This window comes from Notolepis coatsorum, assembly GCF_963971535.1.
Source record: "Notolepis coatsorum genome assembly, chromosome: 4".
NCBI lineage: Eukaryota > Metazoa > Chordata > Actinopteri > Aulopiformes > Paralepididae > Notolepis > Notolepis coatsorum.
In genome coordinates, this window is record NC_140168.1 from 3,130,896 (window position 1) to 3,139,743 (window position 8,848).

The window sequence follows — 8,848 nt, forward strand, 5'->3', positions numbered from 1 at the left end:
GTTGAAGGCTAGGGAGAACAGGTGGGTTTTGAGGCGAGCTTTGAAGGTGGAGAGTGAGGGGGAGTCTCTGATGCGTCTATACTTTCCGTAGCCGCATTTCTGGCAGACGTTCTCTGATTGGCACTGACTCACGCTCTCTGATTGGCCACTGACATGTTTGCCCAATAGCGTGACGAGCTGTGTCTGTGCCCATTTCCGCGTCGAATAGCCTGCAAACTACCTGGCGTTCTATCGCCATGCTCTAAGACAAACTCTAACCTTAACCAACTTCGAAGAGTGCCTAAGCTTAACCAGTGTAGAAACTGACGTCGGCCAATCGGAGAACGTCTGCCAGAAATGCGGCTACGGAAAGTATAGACGCGTCTCTGATGGACTGAGGGAGGGAGTTCCAGAGTCGGGGTGCAGTGCGTGAGAAAAGGCCCGATCACCAAAGCTTTTGAGTTTGGATGACGGGACAGTGAGGGAGGCAGTGGAGGAGGACCGGAGGGAACGGGTGGGGCGGTAGGGGAGAAGGAGATCAGTCAGGTAGGGGAGGCAGGCTGTGGAGGGCTTTGAAGGTGAGGAGTAGTGTTTTGAAGTTGATGCATTCCTTGATCGGGAGCCAGTGGAGAGAGTGGAGGACGGGAGTGATGTGTTCACGGGACCGGGTGTTAGTGAGGAGGAGGCGGGCGGCTGAATTCTGGACCATCTGCAGTCTACTACTACAGAGGCAGGGAAACCGGCCTGCTAGCATGCGGCTAACTATTTACCAACCAGGCGAACAGTAACCGTTTCTCCTCAAGGTAACGACATGGAAGAGAGACATCAAATGCTGAACTGGATATAAACCCTCTGAAGCCGACATAGACACAAGGTTCGCCTGGACATAACTGTACCCGACACACCACAAACCGCCCGGGCCGGTCCTTTATACCGGCAGCCATCTACAACCAAGGGGCCTGCTGCCGGAACTATCGCCGTCAGACCTCGGGACGTGAGAACTCATATCCACGTGCACTCACTGTACTTTTATATTGTATTTATATTTGATATTGTATCTATAGTGTATATAGATACTGGACTGTATAGGACTGTGAAGCTCTGTACCCCCCCCCCTCCCCCCCATGCTGCTTTGACACCTGAATTTCCCCAAGGGGATTAATAAAGGATCATATTATATAGTCATCTTTATTTTAGTCATATTTGATCTTGAGCTACTTTTATTTATATTATATTGGATGCTGCTATTGTTGAGGAACCACAACAAAGTGAATTTCACTATTTTTTTTTGTGCTGTAAAAGATACTGAATGACGTGACAATAAAGGGAATCTGAATCTGAAAACATTCAAGTGTCCAGACAGAGGCTGAGTATCTTTGGTGATGATGACTCAACAGTCTGACGTCCATATATGGCAGTGGGACAATAAGGTCATGTGACCACCCCGGTCGTACACGCCACCTGTCTCCTTGCATTCTTTGTCAGAATTATGAGTGAAAGAATGAATGAATGAATGGTCACTGCATTTATACAGTGCTTTTCTAGTCACCCACCTACTTTTTCCTCTGATGCTTCCAACACCTGGAACGTCCTCCGACTGACTCTGAAGCTGAAGGTTCTTCCAACACCTGGAACGCCCTCCGACTGACTCTGAAGCTGAAGGTTCTTCCAACACCTGGAACGCCCTCCGACTGACTCTGAAGCTGAAGGTTCTTCCAGCACCTGGAACGCCCTCCGACTGACTCTGAAGCTGAAGGTTCTTCCAACACCTGGAACGCCCTCCAACTGACTCTGAAGCTGAAGGTTCTTCCAACACCTGGAACGTCCTCCGACTGACTCTGAAGCTGAAGGTTCTTCCAACACCTGGAACATCCTCCGACTGACTCTGAAGCTGAAGGTTCTTCCAACACCTGGAACGTCCTCCGACTGACTCTGAAGCTGAAGGTTCTTCCAACACCTGGAACGCCCTCCGACTGACTCTGAAGCTGAAGGTTCTTCCAACACCTGGAACGTCCTCCAACTGACTCTGAAGCTGAAGGTTCTTCCAACACCTGGAACGTCCTCCGACTGACTCTGAAGCTGAAGGTTCTTCCAACACCTGGAACGTCCTCCGACTGACTCTGAAGCTGAAGGTTCTTCCAACACCTGGAACGCCCTCCGACTGACTCTGAAGCTGAAGGTTCTTCCAACACCTGGAACGCCCTCCGACTGACTCTGAAGCTGAAGGTTCTTTCTTCTCTCTCTGCGTTTACTTGTCTGTGTGTCGACTTGTCTTACCTGATTTTTTATGGTTTATTCTTATTTATTGTGTCTATATGTATGAAATTACTGATAAACTGTGTCTTGTTCTGTACTCTCGTCGTCGCTGTAAATGAGGGTGGGTAACCTCAGGGTCTTACGAGTTGAAATAAAGGTTTAAAATGAAATGGCCTCCTTCACCACCACTGTGTAGCAACCCAACCTTAGGCTACGCTACACACCGAGCTGCCATGCCCTGGTGCCAACGCTACACACCACGCTACGCAACAACGGGATATTAGATATGTTTATTATGTCAACATGACAGGTTTTAAACAGTTTAAACAGTCATTCAGAACTGCACTATTGCATTATTTTGCTGCTCTTTTATTACCGTCTGTTTTAAAACTGTCTATATTATGTGTGACGATCAAATCGTAAACAAAGAGGCCTATAGGGATGTTAGATTTATGCCCGTCCTTTAAAAAAAATGCTTTACTGCTGTGAAGCACTTTGAGCTGCAATTCTCAAAGTGTGCTATACAAATAAAGTTATGATTATTATTAGTATTATTATTATTATTATTATTATTATTAATAACACACATTGTATGTTCAGCAACAGGTACCCCTCCCCCATGGTGCTATAGACCACTGCACTTCCGCGTTACATCGAGCTCATGGCGGGGGGAGAACATTTATGAATGTGGACGAGAGCCTCGACATTAAGTGGCTGTAGCTACGGCTGTGGAGGCGCTGGAGACACGATCCAATAGACTTTTATATACGCCCGAGTCTCCTGAACACGGAGAGACCGAGCCCAAGTCCATCGGCACTTTCTCGGCCGAGCTATAGTCGCTTTTTCGCACCTACTGCCGAACTACGCATGCGGATGCAGATCGATGAACCTAGACTCCGTGGGCAATCTGCGCATGCGGAGTTCGGGAGTAGGTCATTTTCTCCCCCCGCTCCCCCCCCCCCCCCCCATGATTTCAGAATATCGGAAGTGTTGCGGTGGTCTATGATGCCAGAATTTCCCCAAGGAGATCAATAAAGGAATATCTCATCTCATCAAGAAAGGAAAAAGGCTGACACATGGTGGTTTTCTCTTTACTTCACTTTACTGGAGAAGCTGTGTGGAAACAATACATCTCAGTGCTTTTGTTGTCTTCTATGTCCCCCTTGCGTGTGACGGTATCTACTGGCATGTGACGGTATCTACTGGCATGTGACGGTATCTTCTGGCATGTGACGGTATCTTCTGGCATGTGACGGTATCTACTTGCGTGTAACAGTATCTACTTGCGTGTAACAGTATCTACTGGCGTGTAACGGTATCTACTTGCATGTGACTGTATCTACTTGCGTGTAACAGTATCTACTTGCGTGTGACGGTATCTACTTGCGTGTAACAGTATCTACTTGCGTGTGACGTATCTACTTGCATGTGACGGTATCTACTTGCGTGTGACGTATCTACTTCAATATTTGACCTGAGGGGAATTTTTTTTAATAAATAAAAAATACATTTCCTTCAAGCGTAAAAATAAATATTATAAAAAAAAAGAACTCCCACACACATTATATATATATAGAATAATATAAAGTCACAAATCAGTGCAAACAAATCCCAAAACCATATGAACACAAATTATATGCATCTTTTCTTTTCAGAGAGGGATCGAGTGATTAAAATTACCATGACAAAATGTAATGGCAAAAATAAATGATTGTGTGATTACAATTACCATGACAAAATGTAACAGTAATAAATTAATACATTATCGCACACAATTCTACAGTAAATACTTAGCTGCAAAGCTTACTCTGTCTCAGTAGTCTGGCGTTTAAGTCATCTAAGAGGCGGGTCTTATTTAAACTGTAAGCTCCATGTCTCGTTCTCTGCTGCTTCACGCTGCTGCTACTTACTCGTTTTATGCCTCGTCTCCACTAGCCAGGGTTTAGCTGTGGCCTTGTCTCCACTAGCCAGGGTTTAGCTGTGGCCTTGTCTCCACTAGCCAGGGTTTAGCTGTGGCCTGGTCTCCACTAGCCAGGGTTTAGCTGTGCTGTGGCCTTGTCTCCACTAGCCAGGGTTTAGCCGTGCTGTGGCCTGTCTGGTCTCCACTAGCCAGGGTTTAGCCGTGCTGTGGCCTTGTCTCCACTAGCCAGGGTTTAGCCGTGCTGTGGCCTTGTCTCCACTAGCCAGGGTTTAGCCGTGCTGTGGCCTCGTCTCCACTAGCCAGGGTTTAGCCGTGCTGTGGCCTTGTCTCCACTAGCCAGGGTTTAGCCGTGCTGTGGCCTTGTCTCCACTAGCCAGGGTTTAGCCGTGCTGTGGCCTTGTCTCCACTAGCCAGGGTTTAGCCGTGCTGTGGCCTTGTCTCCACTAGCCAGGGTTTAGCCGTGCTGTGGCCTTGTCTCCACTAGCCAGGGTTTAGCCGTGCTGTGGCCTTGTCTCCACTAGCCAGGGTTTAGCCGTGCTGTGGCCTTGTCTCCACTAGCCAGGGTTTAGCTGTGCTGTGGCCTTGTCTCCACTAACCAGGGTTTAGCTGTGCTGTGGCCTTGTCTCCACTAACCAGGGTTTAGCTGTGCTGTGGCCTTGTCTCCACTAGCCAGGGTTTAGCCGTGCTGTGGCCTTGTCTCCACTAGCCAGGGTTTAGCCGTGCTGTGGCCTTGTCTCCACTAGCCAGGGTTTAGCCGTGCTGTGGCCTTGTCTCCACTAACCAGGGTTTAGCCGTGCTGTGGCCTTGTCTCCACTAGCCAGGGTTTAGCTGTGGCTGTGGCCTTGTCTCCACTAGCCAGGGTTTAGCTGTGGCTGTGGCCTTGTCTCCACTAGCCAGGGTTTAGCCGTGTTGTGGCCTGTCTGGCACACAGTGAGCGTCTCCATTGTCTTTAGAACCTGGTCAAACCTGGCTGGACCCTGACTGAGACAGACACCTGTCACAACCTGGTCAGACCTGGCTAGGACTCTTGTATCACAGTTGCTGCTGTGAATTTTGAAAGGTTGCCTAGAGAGTTGACAAGAAACGGAGACATAAATCCAACCATATTACACCATGCTAGACCATGGCTAGGCCCAGCCAGGCTGAACACAGCTAATGGAGACAAGGCATTACTAGTACTGGCTTTACAAAAATAGGTACTAGTGCTTTTGTGTTGCTCCTACCACCACCACCTGCATCCACCTGTGGGATCTTTCTCTGAGGTCCAAGAAGGACATGGCTTTATATGGTTGCCCCCTAAGAGTTGTTTCAAAACGAAAACGGCTGGATGTCATTTAGCCAAATCAGCATGGCTGTGAGTGTGAGTCTTTCACCTTCTACACATCTAGCTTTGGTATGGATTGATTGTTTAGATCGCTAGCAGCATGGCTAACAAATGCAAATATATTGTGGTCCGCCCCCGAACAGGTCGTCTATAGACCGGTTTAAGGTCTTCAGTGAAGATGAGGGCACCTTTGTAACTCGATCGTGAATATTCATGTGGCAGAGCAAATAGAGAGCCAGTCATCTCGTCAGGGACTGGGAGACCCATGTTACTGACCAGACACTGTATCAGTGATGACTGTTTACTGCAGAGTGGAGGGACTGGGAGACCCATGTTACTGACCAGACACTCTGTATCAGTGATGACTGTTTACTGCAGAGTGGAGGGACTGGGAGACCCATGTTACTGACCAGACACTCTGTATCAGTGATGACTGTTTACTGCAGAGTGGAGGGACTGGGAGACCCATGTTACTGACCAGACACTCTGTATCAGTGATGACTGTTTACTGCAGAGTGGAGGGACTGGGAGACCCATGTTACTGACCAGACACTATATCAGTGATGGCTGTTTACTGCAGAGTGGAGGGACTGGGAGACCCATGTTACTGACCAGACACTCTATATCAGTGATGACTGTTTACTGCAGAGTGGAGGGACTGGGAGACCCATGTTACTGACCAGACACTCTGTATCAGTGATGGCTGTTTACTGCAGAGCGGAGGGACTGGGAGACCCATGTTACTGACCAGACACTCTATATCAGTGATGACTGTTTACTGCAGAGTGGAGGGACTGGGAGACCCATGTTACTGACCAGACACTATATCAGTGATGGCTGTTGGAGTGTAGAGCTGTTATTTGAACATGTAGACCACTTATTTTTACAAAGAAAAAAAATAAACACTTGGAGAGCACCTTTTACATTTTTGGTTTTGTTTGTTTGTGAGTATTTTCGCGTTCGGTCGTTTAAAGCCTTTTCTTTGCCTCTGCCTCTATAGGGAAGTGTAGTGGTTACTTCCTGGTCTATAGGGCGGTGTAGTGGTTACTTCCTGGTCTATAGGGAGGTGTAGTGGTTACTTCCTGGTCTATAGGGAGGTGTAGTGGTTACTTCCTGGTCTATAGGGAGGTGTAGTGGTTACTTCCTGGTCTATAGGGAGTTGTAGTGGTCACTTCCTGGTCTATAGGGAGGTGTAGTGGTTACTTCCTGGTCTATAGGGAGTTGTAGTGGTTACTTCCTGGTCTATAGGGAGGTGTAGTGGTTACTTCCTGGTCTATAGGGAGGTGTAGTGGTTACTTCCTGGTCTATAGGGAGTTGTAGTGGTTACTTCCTGGTCTATAGGGAGGTGTAGTGGTTACTTCCTGGTCTATAGGGAGGTGTAGTGGTTACTTCCTGGTCTATAGGGAGGTGTAGTGGTTACTTCCTGGTCTATAGGGAGGTGTAGTGGTTACTTCCTGGTCTATAGGGAGGTGTAGTGGTTACTTCCTGGTCTATAGGGAGGTGTAGTGGTTACGTCATTGTTGGTTCCCGCGCGGTCCACCCTCCTTGAAATGGCCACACCTTTCTGTGTGTATTCATCCACAATCTATAGCTCAACGTGAAAAAATCGGCAATTAATCGTAAAAGTAGCTAAATAATAATGTTTATGTTTTCGTTCACTGAGGAACTTGGCGCTGCCGACTGACGTCACCACAGCATAGAGACTCCCGGCTGTTTTAGGCGACGGCACTGAACAACAGGCGTTCGTTCTACTGGCAAGTGTAGTTCTTTTTTAACGACAAATTAAAAACATACTTTATTTCAACCAAAAATGCTCAAACGAATAATGTTAGTGATAGAAGGGAACTCATTCTGTGCAAAAAATGGAAAGCTTGCCAATGTTCACGAGGAAGAATTATTATTACAATAGCCAATAATAAATGTTCCCAATGATGATAAATCCCTATACGGGTGGTGCACCTCGCGGGGGCGGTCCAAAGTGACGTCAGACTACACCTCCCTATTCATCCCGTCACGACCAGTAAACAGAAAATAGTCACGTTGCCATGGACACAGAATCAACAGTGTGTAGAGGCCACACGTTGCAGCGTCCCGACCAATCAGCACGTCAGGCTGTCACATCCAGGGCAAGAAAACTATAAAAAAGGAAGGAAGGGTCATTACGTCACACATGAACGAACGCACATTGGCGCCAAGTGTGGAAAACGTTCAGTTCGGCCGCCGTCGAGTTGAACGGTGATCCGCCGTCTCATCGTTTTAAAACGGGTTATTATATCAGAATCACCAGCAAAGTTGTTGCATCGTTAACTAGCTAGTGTTTGATATCGGTTGGTGTATATTCTCCTCAGATAGCTGGTATATTTCGCTTCTCCATGCATCTCCCGGCCATAGGCTTCAATACTAGAGAACTGGCCCCAAGCAGAGGATAGAAGAATGCTGGTGTCCTGATGGGATGACCCTTCCTTCCTTTATAGTTTCCTTGGTCTTTCATAGTCGGGAGCTTATCTTGGGTTAGCTTTAGTCGGGAGTGTTTACAAGAACAGAATACTCGTCGAGTATCCTGGATAATAGTGGGATGTTAATGTCCGTGTCGTCAACACACTCGGAAGGCTTTTGACGTGTCGACACAAGCGCCGCGAAACCCTGTTTTCTCCTTTCGGTGTGTCGGCTCGGCCGTCCTCAGCCGCGGTGTCTGCGTCGTCACGGTCCGTTCTCCTCTACGTGTGGTCGGAGCAGAATCTCTCGCTGACCTCGTTGGCTCCTGCTCCCTCCAGAATCAACGCTTAGCGGCGCGCTTCGGGGGTCCGGCGTGTCTCTGGCCCCGCCCCGCCCTCCGCAAAACTTCATAAAGACTACGGTGATCGCCGCCCGACACACGGCCACCGTTTCTCACAAACACTTTTGTTGGAGGAGCGACACCGTGATGAAAAGCAGCGCCCACTTTGGGCGACGAGGTTATAAACTCTTCTGGCGTGATTTCACGTTTGTGGAGACGCCGACATTCGATGCCGTCGTCGCGCCACGCGAGTGCGAGTAGTAGCTACTTGGAATCACAGCCCCCCGCCCACTGAGGTAGTGAGTGAGTCCTCCGTGGCCTGTGGGTCTATAGACTCCTCTCTCTCTCTCTCTCTCTCTCTCTCTCTCTCTCTCTCTCTCTCTGTGAGGCTCTAAATCATTCAGCGTCCAGGGGACCAGGACAGTCATCACTGCGGTCGCCTCCTGGCAGCGCAGCACTGCACTGTTCAACTCTCACATCCTAGTTTTCACACATACTGTAGTTTTCCTCTCTCTCTCTCTCCCCTCTCCCTCTCTCTCTCTCCCCCCTCTCTCCACCTCCCCTATCTCTCTCTCCCCTCTCTCTCTCCCAT